The following is a 19,374-nucleotide window of genomic DNA, read 5'->3' on the forward strand; positions in this document are numbered from 1 at the left end:
TGTGTCACGACCTAGCTATTTCTTTCACTCCTAAAAGCTCTCTACTGGTTTTATTTCACATAATTTTAGGAGGACAAGTTATTACTGTGAAGAGAGGATAATACACTTCATCAGTAAAACCTGAGCAAAGGGAAAACCTATCAGCACAAGCCCTGTGCATTCTTGTAAATAAATATTTTTATTTATAATATATATATAATAATAATAAATACATTTAATTTATATTTAATAATATATTTAAAAATAATAAAATAAATACATAAATAAATAAAAATAAAAGTATTAAGGAACACAAAGATGATCTTCAAAGCTTTATCTCGCCTCTGCTGCATGATGGATGGCTGAAATGGGTGCTACCAGGGATGGGGCATCCACAGCTGCTCTGGGCAACCTGTTCCAGTGCCTCAGCACCCTCGCAGTAAAGAATTTCTTCCTGATATCAGATCGAATCTACCCTCAGTTTAAAACCGTTGCCCCTCACCCTACCATAGGCTCCCTGGTGGAGAAGCCCCCCCCCCATCTTTCCCATAGGCCCTACAAGGGAGGCAGCTGTCAGGTCTCCCTGGAGCCTTGCCTTCTCCAGGCTGAACCCCAGCTCCCTCAGACTGTCTCCCCATCATCTTTGTGGCCTCCTCTGGACCCCCTCGAGGAGCTCCACGTCTTTCCTGCACTGGAGGCTGTGCTCCAGGGGGGCTCACAGAGGGGCAGGATCCCCCCTCGACCTGCTGGCCACACTGCTTGGGACGCAGCCCCCGGCACAGGGTCGGGATTTCTGGGATGGAGAGCACATTGCCTGCTGATGTCCACTTTTCCATCCACTAATACCCCCCAGTCTTCCCCTTGCCGATCCCCCTGCTCAGCCGCTACTGCTGGAATCGCCTTGACCCAGGTGTAGGGGTGTAGAGGAATTGTAGAGGAATGAGGGCAGGTTAATTAACACTGATAATGTGCAGCTGTGGGCTGGCTTGGGGTGGGGGGTGGCTGATGTGGCTGATGTGCAGCTGTGGCTGGTTCCTGCTAAGTAGATAAATAGCTCTAAGGGGGATGGAAGGGGAGCACTGGATGGAGAGGAGTACTGGAAGAAACAGAGGGAGAAGGGAGAGCTCCCTGGATGGAGGAGAGACAAGGAGAGGGCTGCAGGTGGGCTGGCCTGGAGAGGAGGGAGGAACAGCCCGGACAGTAGATCTTGTGAAACCTCGTGGGGGGGTGGGTGGCTGTGCTGGGGCAAGGTGTGGGAACTGCTTATGGAAGTTCCCTGGGATGGGATGGGGAGAGCCTTGCTGCAGCTGGCTGGTTTGGATGGTGCTGTGACACGGGACGTTGCACTTGGCTTTGTTGAGCTTTGTGAAGTTCACAGAGGCTTACCCCTGGCCTCTCCAGTGATGCCAAAAGGGCATCTGAGATGAATTTTGTCTTTAAGCAAGCAAAGGTATTTATTTTGTGCAACATTAGGGAGCTAGCTGATTTGCACCGGGCAAGCTAGCTCCGAAGTTTTCAGTGAAATGTCAGGTCGTTTATACAGTTTTTGTGAGAGGTTACAGCATCATTACATAAATAGTAATTTGATTTTGACACCTAATTGTTCTCTTCATAGTAGATGGGATCTAGGTGGAGTAAACCTTTCAACTTTCTTTGTTCGGCTATCTCATGACTCATGGTCTCCTTATCTCCTTCAGGTGCCCACCTTATCTTTTCTAATAATTCAGAGTCCATTCCTTTAACGTTGTCAGTGGAACCTTCTCTAACTATTCCGAGTACATTCCTTTCTCAACACAGAGCATCACCCAGAGCACTGTACCAAACTCATCCTGACTGATCTTTTGAAGACTTTGCTCTGTTTCACTAACCCCTTGGGGTGGCATCCAGCTCCTCTGGAGTATCAGCCCCACTGTTCAGCTTGGTGTCACTTTGAAGATTTCAGTATTGAGGCATAATCCATCCCAGCCCTGCTTCTCCTGGTGCTCCCAAGGGCTTACTGGTTCACACTGATGCCGTGAACACCCATTTTAGCCATCCCAGGTGAGGTGGGGTGTGATGTCAATCACTCTTTTTACTATTTATTGACCCCTTGGGACACTTTGCCATGAGGGTTTAGAATTTCAAATTATTGAAATTTTAAAATATTGAAATAGTCCCTCTCTTATGAATGTGTACAGCACCAAAATGTGGAAGTTTGGTCTGGGCTTGGGTTTTGATGCCATGTTAAGAGATGTTAATGAACATCATTTCATGTTAAACATATTAAACATGTTAAACACCATTGTTTTCACCTCTGAGGGGAACAGCCCCCACTCCTTGACTTAGTTACAAGTCCAAAGTCATGCGTGTCCCTGCTGAGACTCCCACCCCAGGCTGCTCACAGCGTTAACCTGCAGGCTCAAGCTTTCTTGTGCATGACTTTCCAGGCAATTTAAATATATTCTCTAAACCAAGGAATAAAAGTGTATTTATTTTGTGGTTATCAAGCCCCTAATTTTTATATTTTTTTTATCACTTTGCCAAAAATTTAATGCTTGTGGCATGAGGTTATTTCAATGTCTTAAGAAAACAGCCCAGCTCTGGCTAAATAAATAAGTGATGTCATTCTTCATTCAGGTGACCAGATTCTTCGGTGTAAAAACTCCCCTTAGGAGAGGCCTTGGGACACAGTGGCTCCTCTGAGACTATTTACATCTGTCGGATTCTCTAATCTCTTCTTTCTTCCTTCCTCCCAACTATTTCCTTCCCTTTTGCTCTAAAATGGCCAGTATTTAACTCTAATGCTTCCAGTTTGCACAACATGCTTTTACAATTGGGTGGTTGTTGGTTTGGGGTTAGTTTTTTTTTATAACCAGAAATAAGGCTTAATTTAAGGTAATTACTCTCCCATTTGGAGGGGTTTGCTATTTGCAGGGCCTTGTTTTTTTCTAGTCAAATTAGCTGGAGAAGTTAGTTTTAAAAGTGATAGTTTTCTTCTAAAATTATTCTTCAGATTAAGGGTGGTGCTCAGGACCAAAAGCTTCACTCAGGATGATTTTCTGTGTGTCTAGAGGCAGCAGTAGTGCTATCAGAAAATCATTAACAAAGGCAAGGAGAAGACAAATAATTGCACAGATGGCCAATGAACTGAGAAAATGCATGCTTATCAATTAATATGAGCTTCTGAACAAATTAATCTTCAAATCAGAGGCATCCAGGGTCCTCCTAGGAGCCAAAAATAGGCCCAGTCACTTAAAAAGACACATCTTTCTAGAATTAGTTTTGTCATTAACATCTCTAATATGGCATCAAGCGCTAATGATCGGTCATAAGGATTATTCTTTGGACTTGCACTCGTGCCAAGAGCAGAGCAGCAGTACTTTGGTGCAAAATGTTAATAAATGCAAATGTTCAGAGCCAGGAATTAGGGAAGAGGGTATATCCTTACTGGGAAAACTGGCACAATTTCAGAATTTCAGCATCATGCCCTCACACATGTCCCTTTCTTCTAGTTGGAAGTGCTATCTGGGTAGAATTTAAAAGTTTTTAGCTAGTTTTTCATTATTTTGGGGTGCTTAGAACCTCAAAGTGACCATCAGACTTGTAGCAGAGTCTGAACAGTCTGCCCGTGAGCAGTAAACTCTGTGTACACTCCGTTTACTTTTAAGCTACACAGCTCTCAAATGCATAAATCTCTCGGTCAGCAGTGCCATCACCCTATATTTACTCAAATAAACCGCTATGGTTTTGACATACATGTTCTGTACAGATGTTACACCCAATGAGTGTAATTTTGCTGTTTGCAGAAAAATACAACTTTTAATATAGAGAGTGTCCTGCTATTTAGAAGGCAACTATAAGGCCCAAGAGCACTGGAAATGACACGTACCTAGGGATATTCGCATAAAACCCATTAATTTATTAAAGAGAGTTTATGGGTGGTCTTTGGAGCAAGGGCAGGTTTACTAAAATCATATTTGGAACTGGCTGTTTGGTGGGACCCCACACACGAGTCTGATGAGAAGCTGGCCCAGGAAACTTTCCTTTATTTAAAAACAAAACAAAAAAAAACGACCCCAAACATAATCAGGAAGAAAATAATGTCCAAGAGAAAACTGCAACCAATATGGGTATCGGCAGAGCTGTACTGATTTTTGACATCTGGATCCTAAGACAGTATTTAAAGGACAGCCACCCGGATTACATTTATGCAGTTTAAAAAAAGATCTTTCTACTTAAGAAAGGCTGAAATAAAGCCATATTAACCAGCAGAAAGAAACATATTTAGTGGTAATAACGGAAGGATTCCTCATGTCTGCAACACCTGACAATTAAAAATGAGTTATCATTCACTTAACCAAAAAAAAAAAAAGTTAACATTTACTTAAATGGAAGAAAAAAAATATAAAAACCAGAGACTTTTTTGAATCATTGGCTGTCAACTGGGCCCCTGGGAATTACTTCTAAGGGGGGAGGGGGATCTGGACACTGGCTGATAAGAATGACCCTATAACAAACATGTTCACTGCATGGGAGAGTACGTGTCCACTGGAAATTTCCAGGTGTCTGCAAATTTAAAAAGCTTGAAAAAGCTTTCTTCTGATTACTTTGATATAAAAAGAAATACTAATCTCAAATATATTTACTACACGTTCCCAAGGAAAATTACAAAGTTTTGCAAAATGCGTCATCAGGGAGGAACTCTCTGGACCATTGTTCCACAGATGCCAGTGAGGAACCTGCCCCCTGCACTAGCTTACGCTGTACCCCCCTTCCAGAGCAGAAATATGGGGGAGAAGCACATTTTCAAGTCAATGTTCTTCCAAGTCTTCTGTTGTGAAAAAAAATCACACCCTTTTGATTCACGCTCTGTTCTTTCCAGTTGAGAGCGCGGCCTTCCGTGCAGTTTGCGGGATGTATGGATGCGGCAGGACCAGTGCAGTGGGTGCAGGATTAGTGCTGGTTTGCAGGATCCAGCATCGCCTGTGTCAGCCTGGCTCCATACGTAGGCACGAGTTACATCCCTTGGGAGCCAAACCTGAGAATCCTTGGTAAGGTTTAATCTCTCAAAAGTAATCCTGACAGACGTAGCAGGTGAGAATATCTGCGTTTAATGCTTAAGCTTGATCACCTCCCAGAATATGAATAAACAAGAACTAACTTGTCAGTTGGTTTAAGCCGAGCTCTCTACTTTGACTTAATTTCAATCACATTTTTTGCAAACAGTTGAGGACAAGACCAAGTCCGTGACTCCCTTAAAAAAAACAACAACCCAGACATCCTTTGTAGTAAATCAGCATGTAGCAGTGTTATTTTAAAATATTTTTACTCGGATGTGATATTAAACTCTACACAGGTACCAGCTAAGATGTTTCTTTAGTCTTCTTTTCTTATTATATTAAAAAATATATTTTATTTTATATATATTAACAAAAATAAGTCTCTTCCTTTAAAATGTTCAGTATTTTACATTTTAATTTTCTGCTGGAAAAAAAAGCATAGACATTGTCTGACATTTTTTGGCATATTTAATTGCAGGAAGAAAATGACAGCATGCTCTCTTGCCCACAGTTAAGCATCACAGAGAATGCGAGAATATTAAAAGGTGTATCAACAACCATAAAAGGGATCTACGCTTTCTAACTGGGGAAAAAAAGAAAAAAGGGAAAAAAAATTTGAATTTGCTGGCCTCATTCATTTGACTGTTTCTGAAGAACAGAAGTAAAAGCACGTGGGCATGCTTTGGTTGAGAAGTTGAACAACCTGGTATTGCCTTTACAGGAGTGCATTGAATAAATAAATGTATTTTAAATACCAAATAACAGCAGTGGGATTTACCCTTACTGACAAAAAAAACCAAAAAAAGACCCACACTACTGTATTAGTATGTATTCTTTTTCATGCTGTCACACACATCAATATGTTGCCCTTGTTTAAAGTTATATTTAATTCTAGTCAGGTAGATAAATTTGAAAGGTCTAAACCCAGCTGGGACGTTTAAAGTAGTTGTAGTCGTGGAGGTCATAGGACTCATCTGTTACAAATAGCAGATGTGTAAAGCAGTCCCTCCGCTGCAGATAAATTATATTAAATGCAAAACATGGTAAAATATAGTCAGCAGGTGTGTTGTAAAACCTTTCAGGCTGCAAACTCTTCGGATACAGGACTGAAAAATCCCAGCCCAGCAAAGGCAGTCAGGACTGTATGGTATAAATATAAAATAATAATGGAATAAAATAACAAAAGAAAAACAGGTTCAACATTCTGGCACTTAGAAAAAACAAAGCCTTACATACTGAAAGGCACTCGGTGCCCTTCAAGAGGGAGTTTTGTGCTGCCACCAGCTCGAGAGCTTCGCAAGATTTAATTGCAGAGTGAGTTGAGTCAGGAGACTGTCACTGGAAGAAGACGTAGTTAGCAGCTACTTTTTTTTTTTCTGAGAACACAAAATTTTTGCTTGCTATTTAATTACACAGCAGAATGTTTGCTTTTTTTATAGCGCGCTTTTTTTTCTTTTTTTTTTTTTCCACTGAAGAATACTGGAAAGTGTTTTGAACAACTGTGAAAATGATTAAGCTGTGTGTGTATTTCTAAAAGACCATCTTCATTTGTGTAAGTGCCTCAGTGACTTTGGAAAGGCTGCTGCCCTAGGGGAAGTGATTATTTAGCTGTCACCTTCTCATTTTTTTCTCTATATCACAACAGCGGTTTTATTGCATTGTCCTCTGTTGATCTCATTTTAGTTTTCAACTGATTCCAAGCCTCCTCGGTCAGCCACTGTGTTTTTCCTATTGGAAATGCGTGTCTGGAGGTGCTGGCTCACTGCTGGTTTTTTGAAATTGCTCAGACACAAAGCTCAGGGCAGCAGCCAAGGCTTCCACCCTAACGGCTCCTCCTGTGTTCCCTGGCAGCTGCCCCCAGCCTGCAGAGCTACATGTGGTTTCCTTCCTATCTGCTATATGTTTGCGGAAAAGTCAAGCCTACACCTCTGCCGAAGTTCATTTGGAAAACCATTCCCTGATTTCAGGACGCACGAGGTGCACAAGTAGGGAAGACAAAGCAGGAGAACGACCAAGCATCCCTGCTCACCCACCTGTGGCACGTGGGTGCTGCACCGCCATCATCGCCTCTGAGCTATTGCTAAGCGTCGTGGCCCAGATTCCCTTTAATGTTTCGATGAAGCAAAAAGACATCAAAGTTCCGGTCCTTAAGGCAAAAACTGATTGAAAACATTGAAGTGTTTTCATTTCATTCATGTGTATGTACAGACGGAGGCGCACACGCGTGTGGACTTTCACAGTATTTGCAAATGCTAGAAAGGAGTCTTTGTAGCAAACACCATGTTGCAATTCTGTTACATGGAAACGCACACAAATTGTAGAAAAGAAGCTGTTGGAGTCACTTTCAAAACCGACCAGGATGTCAGCGCGGCCGCCCAGGTCCCTGGGAGAAGCCATTGGCTTCTCCATCCTTCTTCACCATCGGAGCGTGATGGTGAGGAACGGTTGTGCCCCGCTACCAAGCCTTCAAAACAGGCCTCGATCCTTTTAATTTTGCATCATCTCTGATGTTCTTAACTCTGAATCTTTACCCTTTGCATAATCAAAGTGACTGATGACACGATTTCAAAATATTCTTTCCTCACATAACTTACTCTTCGTGGGAACCTCGGGCCTTACAAATGAGTAAATGGCTGGCAACAGACTTTCGAACATGAAATAAGTTTAAATAATATCCCAGGAAGATGGAGATTTTCTGCACCATCAAAATAATGATCTAGTGAGAGGCCTGAAGCTCTATATCAGGTCTTCAAAAGAAAAGAAAAGAGCATGTTTTGGATCTAATTTGGAAAATTAGTATGTTAATTTTGAACTCAACATATAGCTTGAAGGAGACCTACAGTGAATCATGTTGTAATTTAAAATGTATAAACTTCCAATTCTGAGTATTTCTTTTCGGCCACAGATGCCAAAGCTGAGCAAGACAGATCAAACCACCCGAGGAACCGTATTTTCCAGGGGCTGCTAAAAGTCACAGCGTTTGCTCTGCTGGGTTTGCCGAGTGTGTCAGGGCTGCTTGCGGCCTTGGCGTGGTGGGGTGGCCTCAGCACTAGTCCCCAAGGCCTGGCAAAGGAACAGGCTGAAGTCAACTGCCATTAGACACCTTCCCACCGCTACCGTGAAGCAACGGGCCCAGGCACGGAGAATCCCAACGCTTCGGTTTTGACTTTTGAGGATAAAGGCCATTTTATAGGGAGACACTCCAAGCCTCTTGACTGTGCTGGGCAGGGGTCCAAACCCCCGTGTCTCTGGATGCTGATTCTATGACTAAGCCACATCACTTCACAATCTAAATAATTCAGTCTCCAACAACAGGATATCTCTGATTACGAGATATAACTCTCGATATATATTAAACTCTTTCCCTGTCCTTCATTTTGAGTCCACAGCTGGTAATACTGTGAGGATGCTCAGGCACTGGAAGAGATTACCCAGAGGGGCTGTAGATTCTCCATCCATCGAGCTATCCCAAACCTGATGGGACACAATCCTGGGCAACCTTGAGCAAGGTGGTTGGACGAGATGGTTTCAAGAGATCCCTTCCAACCTCAACCATTCTGTCATACTGTGGCTCTGTAATGAGCACGTAGTTTGCTTGTGTCATGGCTGGGTTTCTCCTCTTTGGAACAAAACTGGGAAGTTCTGCCCTGTAGGACTTCCAGTGCTGGTGGTTAATTCAAAAACCGTCCCTTAACTCATGTGATTATTAATACCCACGTTATTAATAACCAATGTTATTTTAAGACTGCTTCGGTACGCTGCCAGCGCTTCGTACACTGTTCTAAACTCACTGAAACATAAAGCTTGAAGAGAATATCCTGACCCATGCTAAAATAATAATGATTAATAACTGTTATGTTCAGCACTGAGTTTATTTACTGCTTTATGTAGCAAATGTGGATAAAAATCATCACGATCTATTAGCTAACTCAATTAGCTCAGCAGGCTGTTCTTAGGGCAAAATGCAAAAGGGACTCAAAAGAAAACTAAAGCTTCATTAGGCAAGTAAGCCAGCGAGAAATTGGGTATATATTAAATTCTTAGTAATTGAGCAGTACGTAGGCATAATTAGCTCCAAGTAGCACATACATAAAGGATATAGATACAAAACATAGAAAAGGAAGTAGCATAGTGTAAATGCCCTGCAATTGGATTTTTTTTAAGGATGAAAAGCAGCTGGAATATTGGTCAGTCAAATCAGAGCAGCTGGAATGGGGTGTGGGTTACTCCCCTGCCCCTAGTCCATTCTGTCTGACCGACCAAAGCCTCGAGTCCTGTGCACGCTTGGTGTTTTGTATCCTAAATTACAATATCTGGCAAGAAAAAAAAAGAAATAAATTTTTGCCTTTGATCCTCAGTTAAAGCAGACTGAGAAAATCCCTTTATAATTGGTTAATAGTTATGGGGCTAAAATTGTTGTTGTAGCACAATCTGTGGGAACAACATGGGAGAAACATTTCCTGCAGAAAGAATGCTGAAGTTTAATTACTACACATCGCATGAGAAAGGATTTCAATTTTTAGGGCCCTGTGTTCAGGCAGTTACTAGGTAGCCAGCTTGTACTGGAATATTGATGCTTTAGTCTAATCTCTGCTGTGCCAGAGAACAGCGGAGGGGCCTCATTCTCATGATGGGGTAGCAGGAATGCTACACATTTCTTTGGTCTTATCATCATGTACATTGCTATGCCAGGCAGTTTAATTAATAACTGTCGACATGTTGTCATTTATCATTACCAAAACGGGAGGTGAGGACCCTTCCGTATGCATGCTGTACAAATAAATTAAAGTTGTCTCAACCAGTCTCACGGGTTTGCTGCTGTCAGTCACTTCTGTTGGCCTTCCTGCAGTTCAAAGACTCGCATCTTATCTTGCTCTCAGGGCTGGGCAGCTATTTATATAATGGAAAACAAAAACATGTGCGCGTGCAAGCCCGGTGGATAATCAACCTCGGTTAATATTGTTGTGGAGAGTTCAATTACTGAGCTCACGATAAGACATTTACTACTGGAGTTGAAATGTGCCTCAAGGAAGAATGTTTCAGGAGCAAAAACATGCACAAAAATGGGTCCCTGGGATAGTGGGAAAATGCTGCAGCCAGGTAATGACATCAATAGAATATTTTGGGTTTATATGACATAACTAAATACTAAGAAGTAGTTCAGGATATGTAAATTCTCCTTTTTCTTTGAAATTAGATTACCATTCTGCACGTGCCTCAAGAATGGCTCTGGCTAGCAGGCAGGATTTCATTTCTAGTCATGCAGAAAAACTTCCTTTCTGGGAATGCCTTGATTCCTGGTAGTATTTTACAGGAAAGATTGATTTGAACTGAAACGAGAAGGTGACCATAGCTACGGTAGCAGTGTGAGCAGCACACTGCCAAACACAACCCATCTGGGGTAAACAAAAAATTTGAGCACCTTATTAGAGGTGCTGCTCTGTCTTTGGGGGCACAGATAAACAAGAGTCCCACAGATGTTATTAATTAAGATTAAAAAAACAATAAAATGAACTCTCTGCTCTGTACAATAAAGTGGATTGGGAGAAATTTTCATGTTCATTTGTGGTTGCAGACAGAGGTCCCTGTGGCTGCAGAAGACGGAGGATGGAGCAGGATGGAGCATCCCTGGTTGGGTTTGGCAGGTACGTGTGCCGGACTACGCAGGAGCATTCTGGTCTGCCCAAACCTTCCTTCCAGGAACTTACTGAAGGAAGTTCAAGCCATTAGCATGGTTCAGGTCACACTTTCGCTTTCAGCTGGAAAATAGTGAAGCAAATGGTGGGCTATGTCACTTTTGCCACACTGAGTGTCCTAGCTCTGTTCCCTGAGCTGCTTTCAGGTGAGGAGTCACCCAACATGCAGGAGGGAGGGTGTAGCACTGGATAATACGTTCCTTACAGACAAGCTATACATTATGCTAAGATTTCATGAAGGGAGGAACGTGATCAAACAGACAGCCGAGAAAAAAGACAATCCTGTGCCAGAGCTTGTGAAATTCCCATACTGAAGATGCCAAAGGGACAAAAAGCAACAGGCACAGGATGGACCAGAAAGAAAGAGACCTTTTGCATGCCACCCTTAGCAGCAGCCCATGGTAGACCTAATACTCGGGGGTCAAATGGCTAAACTAACTAGGAGAGCATTTTAATAATGTGATACGGTGTTAATTCTGGCCCCTTCTGGCCACAGTAAATTGCCCTGTTTGGATGGAGCCGAGCTGAAATAGCATGTTGTGCATGCGTCAGGAAATGAGCTCATGATATACGAAGCCTCAGTCTGTAGGTGATAAGTAAGGGCCTGACAAATTAATCTCATCAGCTGCATTCATCTTCGGATGCTGCTCTGTGCCAGGCCACAATGTGTGGGCTGGAGTCTATTTTTTTCATTTGTCTAACTTAAACAGGTAGTTTGAATTACTGTGAGACAAATGTTCTATTCTGTGCTGTCTGCACCGTAGATTGTTCTTACTGAAATGGGAAGAACGATCATGTCATATTTTACAGAGAGACAAATTATTGTGCTGACAGCTTGCTTTTGTCAAGATGTTTTGAACTATACATTCTGTAAACCTAACAAAATGAATTTGTTGTTTTCCTTTCCTTTAATGGCAAGCATCTTTATTAATAATTGTAAATTAATTATTTTATATTCATATAAATTTATATATATTCATATGTATATTTCTATTATAATAAATATTCAGAATGCACAAGGTTCTACAGTCTAGCCTTTAACTGCATTCATCGTTCTATTTTTAACTACTTGCAAGATGAGAAATCACATCTAAGTGAAATGGAAAGAGTTGCCTTAGATTCAGGATTGGAATTTAGGAGACGGTATGGTATTAAAAAAAAAAAAAAAAAGAAACACCACCCCCCCGCCCCACATTAATTTATAGAGAACAACCCCACCCTCCATTTTAAAGAAGCACATTTCTTTTTCCAAAATCTGCCAGCAAATTTGGCTGTCGTATGAATATTCTGGCAGCAGAAAGAACCAGATTTTTACAAGATTCTCCCTTTTTTCCTGGAGACACACAGTGAGGATCACAGACAGCAGGCACACCTTTAGGCACCTGCGTTCTGCCTTCCTGGTGTTCACTTTAGAGTTAGCAAAGAGAAGATCTGGTGGGTGTTTTTTTTCCCCGAACCTATTATTTATTCTGAAAACTAACCGGTTTTAGGATCACGAAGGCCAAGTTTGTGTGGAGACTCTTCAGACCCTTTAGTGAAATTTATGCATATGTGCTCAAGACGTGAAGAGGCCACACTTTACTGCGAGAGATAACCGTTTTACTGTGCTATCAGAGTCCTTTCTGATGAATTTCTAATCCTTGGCAGATGATAGAAAGCATGACAGGAACCAGAGAGGACTAGCTGTAATATTCATTTTGCCAGCTCTGCAAACAGTAGTTAACAGTTTATTTTTATAATAATAATATATTTTTATAATAATATAAATAAATAAACAGTATTAATCAGTCATCCCCTAATGGGAATTACACCACTAGATGTACACAAGTTAATATTCAGTTTGTCTGTACTTTCTAGAAAAAGAAATTATTCCCTTTGGATGAAATCTAAGGTGTGCAGAGATGGGAGCAGCGGCGGCATATACAGGTAAGAACATGTGCCTATTTCTATTGCAAGGCTCTAATTTTTGAGTTTCTTCTATCTTTTATATTTTGTTTTAGATTCTTACCCTACAAAGCCATTGGAACGTTTCTGTTCCAGGCAAGAATGCCTTGCTGGTCTGAGTCCATGGGAGGAGGTGCTGCTGGTTCAGGCACCAGTCTCTAGCAGATGACATGGAGGAAAAGAGGGGTTTCCTCATCCTGGTGGGTTCTATGGTAGGAGAGACAGTTTCTGGCAGGATCCTTTATCAAATGTTCCTCAAGATCTAACTTCAGTTGGATAAGCCATAATATCTTGTGCAAGTGTGCTTTGGCCAAACCCAGAATTACCTGGCTTCCAAACAGAGCTGAAGTTCCAACTGCTTCAGTAGGAGTAATAGCAGTAATATTAATAGTAATATTACAGAGAGTTTGAGCAAAATCTGTAAGAGAAAGACCCTGTGCAGCCTTAACGGTGTTGGAAACCTTGGAGACTGGAAAATAAACCATTTTCTATCATAATTTTTGAAACAGCCCAGCCTCCCAGGTATCTGAAGGTCCAGAAGTGATCCCTTTGGTGAGAAGATGGTCTTTAGGGAGAGGTAATTCTTAGTCTTACTAACACTGGTCTGAAGATGATCAAGATGTGAGAATTTATAAATCGAAGATTCTTTTCTTTGCTTCCTTAAAAGCAATTTAACACTTTGTCTCTAAGCTAGGAGCAATTCTCAATGTTCTAAAGGAAATTCAATATGTTTATGCACACTTGAAGGGCTAAACAAGTTGGAAAATAAAACGTTCAGCGTTTCTGTACATTGGGTGAAGCAAAGCTACTTTCTCAAAAGTAAAGAAAAAAAATGAAAATGACCTTTAAAATGTACACACAATATTTAGTCCACGATCCCCTACTGATGAGACACAAAACCCCCTATACCAGACAGCCTCCAAGGTAGTAAATGTAGAAGTGATAATGAAGTGAGATCGTTATTCCATTTACAAAAGGCAAAAGCTCTGTGGTGCAACGTTCTACGCTTTGGATATTAGACCAGAGACAATTTGCATTTATGCAGCTCTAAGAAGAAAGGGGAGAGAAATGGTCAGAAGCTGATTGATTCATTAGCAGGTACAAGAGTGACACTTGGCAACTGTCACCGCAACTACAGGGACTCGAGTTCGAATACTAGGACAAGAAGTTTGGTTTCAATTCTCTGGGCAAGGAAACCCAATTCAGGTTTACTTTCTGCTTGCTCGCCTTTTTTGTTTTTTACATTTTTTGTCTGCTGAAATCCGCTGCACCAGCCTTGTGTTGGTGTAACTGCTGGTCACCTGCCCGCTGTCCGCTGGGGTGACTATAACATCTCGGAAAACACTAAACTGGTGAATTCACAGAGTGCGCTCCTTACTACAGGATTATACTGGGAGAACCCTCTATTCTCTGCATCGTTCCTTCTGCTGGGTCTGCTCCTTCAAGGGGACCAGGAGAGCCAGTGACAGGATCTGCACACCCAGGGGTGCTTGCTGGAGATGTTTGCAGCTCCTCTTGCATGACAACCCAGCCGGTTTGGCTTCAGTAAAAATTCCTGTCTTCAAACCCTAATTACTGTGCTGGCACAGCACACCGAGTGGTTTTCTGTTTGTATTTATTCGCAAAGTCCCTGCTGCACTGGGTCCTGTGATAAATATAATCCCACTCATGGCTAATTCGATGGTTTTTTGGTGGGGAGAGGGGAGAAGGGAGGGTAATTTCATGGTAAACCATAATTACTTGTACAAGTAGTACCTTAATTGCCAATCCAATCTGAGGGGGTAGCTGAGGCCCAGATGAGCCTAATTCAAATTCTATTTGTTCATAATAAAGAAGTGGTGATTGCTAATTGGACCTAGCCGACATTATTTGCAAAAGGGAGCCATTTGAAAATGTGAATTTAATGTCCCTTTGTGTTTAATTTTGCTATTTCCTACTTGCATCGGGCTGCCAGCCTAACAGGGGACTGAGCAGAGCAGGCAGCGAAGTCCTCGAAATCTGCTGCTACCAGTTTCTGGTGGCATAGACCCCTGGCAAAACAGGACTTGATCAAGCAGTCTGGAGCTGGACATCGAGTGCTGAGCTCTCTTGAAAAATCTACTCCCAGCAATAGGTGCAACGCAGAGAAAATGTGGTCCTAAATGAATTGCCTACAGCTATAGGGGAACCCAGGCACCCTGGGGAAATAGACTTTTGACTTTCAGGTCCCCGTTCCTCACCTTTTCTAACGAAACCACACCTCTTCCCCAAGTTAAAAATTTTGTATTTTATTATTTGGGTCACTCATAGCTAGAAATGAGGATTTCTGATTAATGCCGAGGAAAAAGAGGAATTATTACTATGATATACTGGTACCTTGGCTCCAGCTGTATATCCAGTAGGTATTTAATCACAGGCATAACACGAATATATTTTCCGCACTTCTTCCCCACAGTTTACTGACCTAAATACCTGAGAGATTCTTGCAGCGCTGCGACAAGACTAGCAAGCATAAAGAAAGCATGATAAAAGTGTTTCCTCTGACATTTTCCTTTATTTTTTCTCTCTAGGAACTCCACTAGTTGGTAATGGGAATATTCTGTTAGAGCTATAAACGCGTTCTGACGTCTGCTTGATACACATGTTCAGCTGATTTGAGAATTAGACCATTATAGTCGTGAAAATTCACAGATTTTTCATTCCCAACCAACTTTCCCATTCCATCGCTGCCTATTGACTGCAAAGAGGGAACGAGGGTTTGGTAATTACAGCAGCGGTAGCTTTATATCTTATGAGTCCCCTGAAAAACGTATTTTTTAGTAAGGTAAGAAGCAACCGTAGGAATTAGAATTTTGTGCCATCAACCTGAAGTCTTGTAGCTCTTTTGAATGAGTAAGATTAAAGACCGACTGGCCAAAATACAAAACCTCTCCAAAGCTTTCCCGAACAGTTTGACCTTAGTACAGCCTAGAATCTTTAATATATTAACATGCTACTCTTTAAAAAAATGAGAGTTCTCTTCCAAATATATGGTAGATACAGGAAAAAAAGTGGGGTTTTTTTTTGTCAGGGGGTTTAAACCTGCCAGCAGCAGGATATCCTCCTGGTTGCAGCTACACACAGGGTAAGGTCTGCTTTGGGGTGGATGGATGGTAGCTCCTCTTTGCCCTATTTTTAGCTCTTTTTTGCTGTTTGGAATCTTTCAGAGACAAATGGCAGAATTCCTTGGGTTTTTTAGATAAGCTTCTGTTCTCATAGCTTCTGGGCAAATACCTCCTTCTTTGCAAGAGGGCTTAGGGCCCTGGGAACCCAGCGAGGGGCGAGTGGAGGAGCTGCTCACACTCTTTCTTACCAAGCTAAAAATCACTTTTTCTATCAATCAAACCCTACATGAGGCCTCCCTCAACTTACAGGCTCCTCACCTTTGTATTGTGGTCCTGCTAGTCACTGTCATGGCAACCACAGAGGCTATTCCAGCAGGGAAAACTGCTTTGGCGATTAGGAGGGAGCCTGTGGATTGGGAATCCCTGCTCCGGAGTTGGGGTCCTGCGGAGGGGCGGCAGGGTGAGGGTGAGGAAGGAGGCGGTAAGTGGGAACTTTGCTGGTAACTGCCCGGAAACTTTCTGTCGGTAAAAAACACAACAAAACAAAACAATCCAACAACGTGGAAAGGAGAGTTGTTGCCCCAAAAGATGAATCTGGGTGCAGAGAGCCTTTCTGGCGACGAGAATGGGAAAGTCAACAAAGATCCAGTCCCTGCCCTTCCAGAAAGGTCACCCTTCCAGAAATGTCACCCTTCCCGTTACACCAGCCTCCCTCACCCCTACCGCTGCTGCTCCCCACCGAGACTTCGGAGAATCCCCAAAGACACTTGTACCCTTCACTGCATTCCTCCAGCTGCCTCTGAAGGGACATAATTCCAGGGAAACAAACATTACCATCCGAAAAGCTCACCAGCCTTACTTGGAGTTTTATTAAAAGTTCTGCTTTAGATCAGGCTTTTGCCAGGCTCTTCCCGATGCTGTAGAAGGCGGCTGCACTTTGAGTTCTTACATCCTCTTTTCATTACCCAACCTTGTACCCTTCTTTTTTTTTTTTTTTTCGTTAAAGATAATTGAAGTATCTTTGGAAAAATTCTGAACTGCTCTTTTATGCAAAAGCAATATGCTAAATTCACCTTTGTAAATTATTTTCCAAGGCAAACTGTGCTTGTCAGAAGCGTGCTTATGCAAAAACTGTATTATCCTTCTCTTCTGAAGCTCCTAAGAATCAAAGATTCTTATTAAACCATATGAAATATGCGTTCTCTAATGCCTGGGGAACTTCATGTCTTCAGGAAAAGAGGGGATTGCCCATGTAAGTAAACCCTTCACATCAGTCTCTGTAGATAATGCTGCCTAATTCATAATTTGGGTTGTTTATAGCCAGCCTTGAATACTTCTGTCCTTTTACTCCAAGAGGAACGACAGCAACAGCTGGAAAGTAACTGATTAAGCAGCCCAATACACCCCCCCCACCCCCCCCGAAACAGCTAATTTCATCTTTCAGAACATATTGACTGTGTTTTCTTGTAGTTTGCTTACAGAAACCACTGCCAACAGGAGGAGAGTGTCCATAATAACTCGTTTTGGTGTTTTGCAGCATTAGGACTGATCAAAGTCTCCCAGGAGTGTTATAGCTTCTGATATACATCCACCTATTAGATGCTCCTTTATACGATATTAAACTTAGAGCATTTTGGCAACATCTGATGCAGTTTATCCGCGGCGAATTCTGAAGGAGTAAGAATCAACCCAGTTCCACTCTCAGCTTTGCAAAGTTTTTGCTTGTATTGCTTATTTAAATTTTTTTTCTTACAGAAAGGTGTTTCCCTTTTGTAAAATTCCCAAGTTTAGTTCCTTGGGTGTCCGCTTCTTAGCATCGCTTTTTCTCTCTCCCGGATGGAGGAAAAGGGTTTTGTGCCTTAAATGCACCTGGGCACCTCAGGCTGGATTTCTAGTTTACGGATGTTTCTGCTCCTAAGAATTCTGCTTCTTCAGCACATCAGGCTCTGCAAGTGAGGGGTTAGTCTGTGCATTAACAAATTTCGCCTCAGTTTCCCCGATCTTAAAATTTACCCCTTTTCTTCAGAAGCCAGTTGCTTGACACTTTAAAAAAAAAAAAAAAAGGCATCCACTAGAAACAATTTACTTTGTTTTTTTCATACATGAAACTAAAAAGAGCAAGCCATGGGATACTCAAGAAAATGTGAAAATCAAATTTTTTTTCTGCATAAACCATAACTGTTACATCCTGAGTCACAGCAGGAACCATGGTGCCTCACTGTCTTCGAGCAACGAACCACAGAAGTGGCTGTCGCGGTCACATTCTAGCAAAGGATTTTGTTCCTCAGACACTTTTCTCCCACAATAGCAACAGTCCAGCGATGAGGAAAAAATAGCTTCATCCCTTACACCCAGACAACAATGTGGCAAACACACTTATAATTTGCTGAATGGGCCTGGAGCGTGTAAGTTATAAAATAAACTCGGATGAGGATACGGCCACGAGAGGAAGGTTGTAGCATGACTTCAGCACATCTGGGGCCACACAGGACTCAAGGAGCCTGAAAATCCTGAGCTTGCCCTTCGTTTCCCATTGCAAACCCAAGTTTCTTCACATTTCTCTTTGGAGTAACTCAGAATAATTGTCCTACCTGAAGGTTTCCCTCAGCCTTTGCCATGAGCAAGTAGTAGAACGTGGTTGCTTTTCTAACTTGCCCACCCAGGCACTGGTCTTTCCTAAAAGAACTGGTCCAGCTGGGAGTTTAACTTCCTTAGGTGTGAACTTCTTCCATGCAAAGGAGCTCCTCACCAGTTTTCCTCGCCACTCGGTTGCACCAGCAAACCTTGCTGGGGTGGGGTATGCAAGGGACACTGCAAAATGGCAAGGGAACCCTCACATCCATCCAGCAGTGGACAGTCGCTACAATTCAGAGATATTTTTTTTAAAAATGCAAACCAAAAGAAAAATTAGGTTTATTTCTTTTTAAGTGCAAACCAAAAGAATAATGAGGTTTATTTCTTTTTAAGTGCAAACCAAAAGAATAATGATGTTTATTTCTTTTTAAGTGCAAACCAGAAGAATAATGAGGTTTATTTTTTTTAAGTGCAAACCAAAAGAATAATGGAGTTTCTTGATGAAGCACCTGCCTACTTTTATTCTATTTTTATTCATTTCTTTTGAAGCGGAAGGAGGAGAGGGGGGAAGGCAACATTTTATATAAACCCTCGCTACAACGTTAGGGTTAAAAATTAGGTTGCAGGTAGACGTCTCCACCTCGTGGTGCGAAACTGAAGTACCTTTAGAAAAATTCTGAACTGCTCTTTTATGCAAAGGCAATATGCTAAATTCCACTTTGTAAATTATTTTCCAAGGCAAACTGTGCTTGTCAGCAGCGTGCTTATGCAAAAAGGCAGGGAGATAAAAGGTTTTATGGAAAATTGACACCCTATGTACATATATGATGGTACATTATAGAATGTTTAAAGCATTGTTGTTTTTTAAGTATTTATTTTGTTGGGTTTTTTTTAACCAGAAAGTGTTTGGGACAGTTCTGTGTAATTTAATACAGAAAACAAAGCCTAAACCCTCAACTTTTCCTCAAGTCATGTAAGTCAAGTATTTAGGCTTTTTAAAAGTATTTATAGGTTTAGCCTGATTAACTCTGCAGTTCTGGAATGTATATATTATTTATC

This window comes from Falco cherrug, chromosome 20 (genome assembly GCF_023634085.1).
Source record: "Falco cherrug isolate bFalChe1 chromosome 20, bFalChe1.pri, whole genome shotgun sequence".
NCBI lineage: Eukaryota > Metazoa > Chordata > Aves > Falconiformes > Falconidae > Falco > Falco cherrug.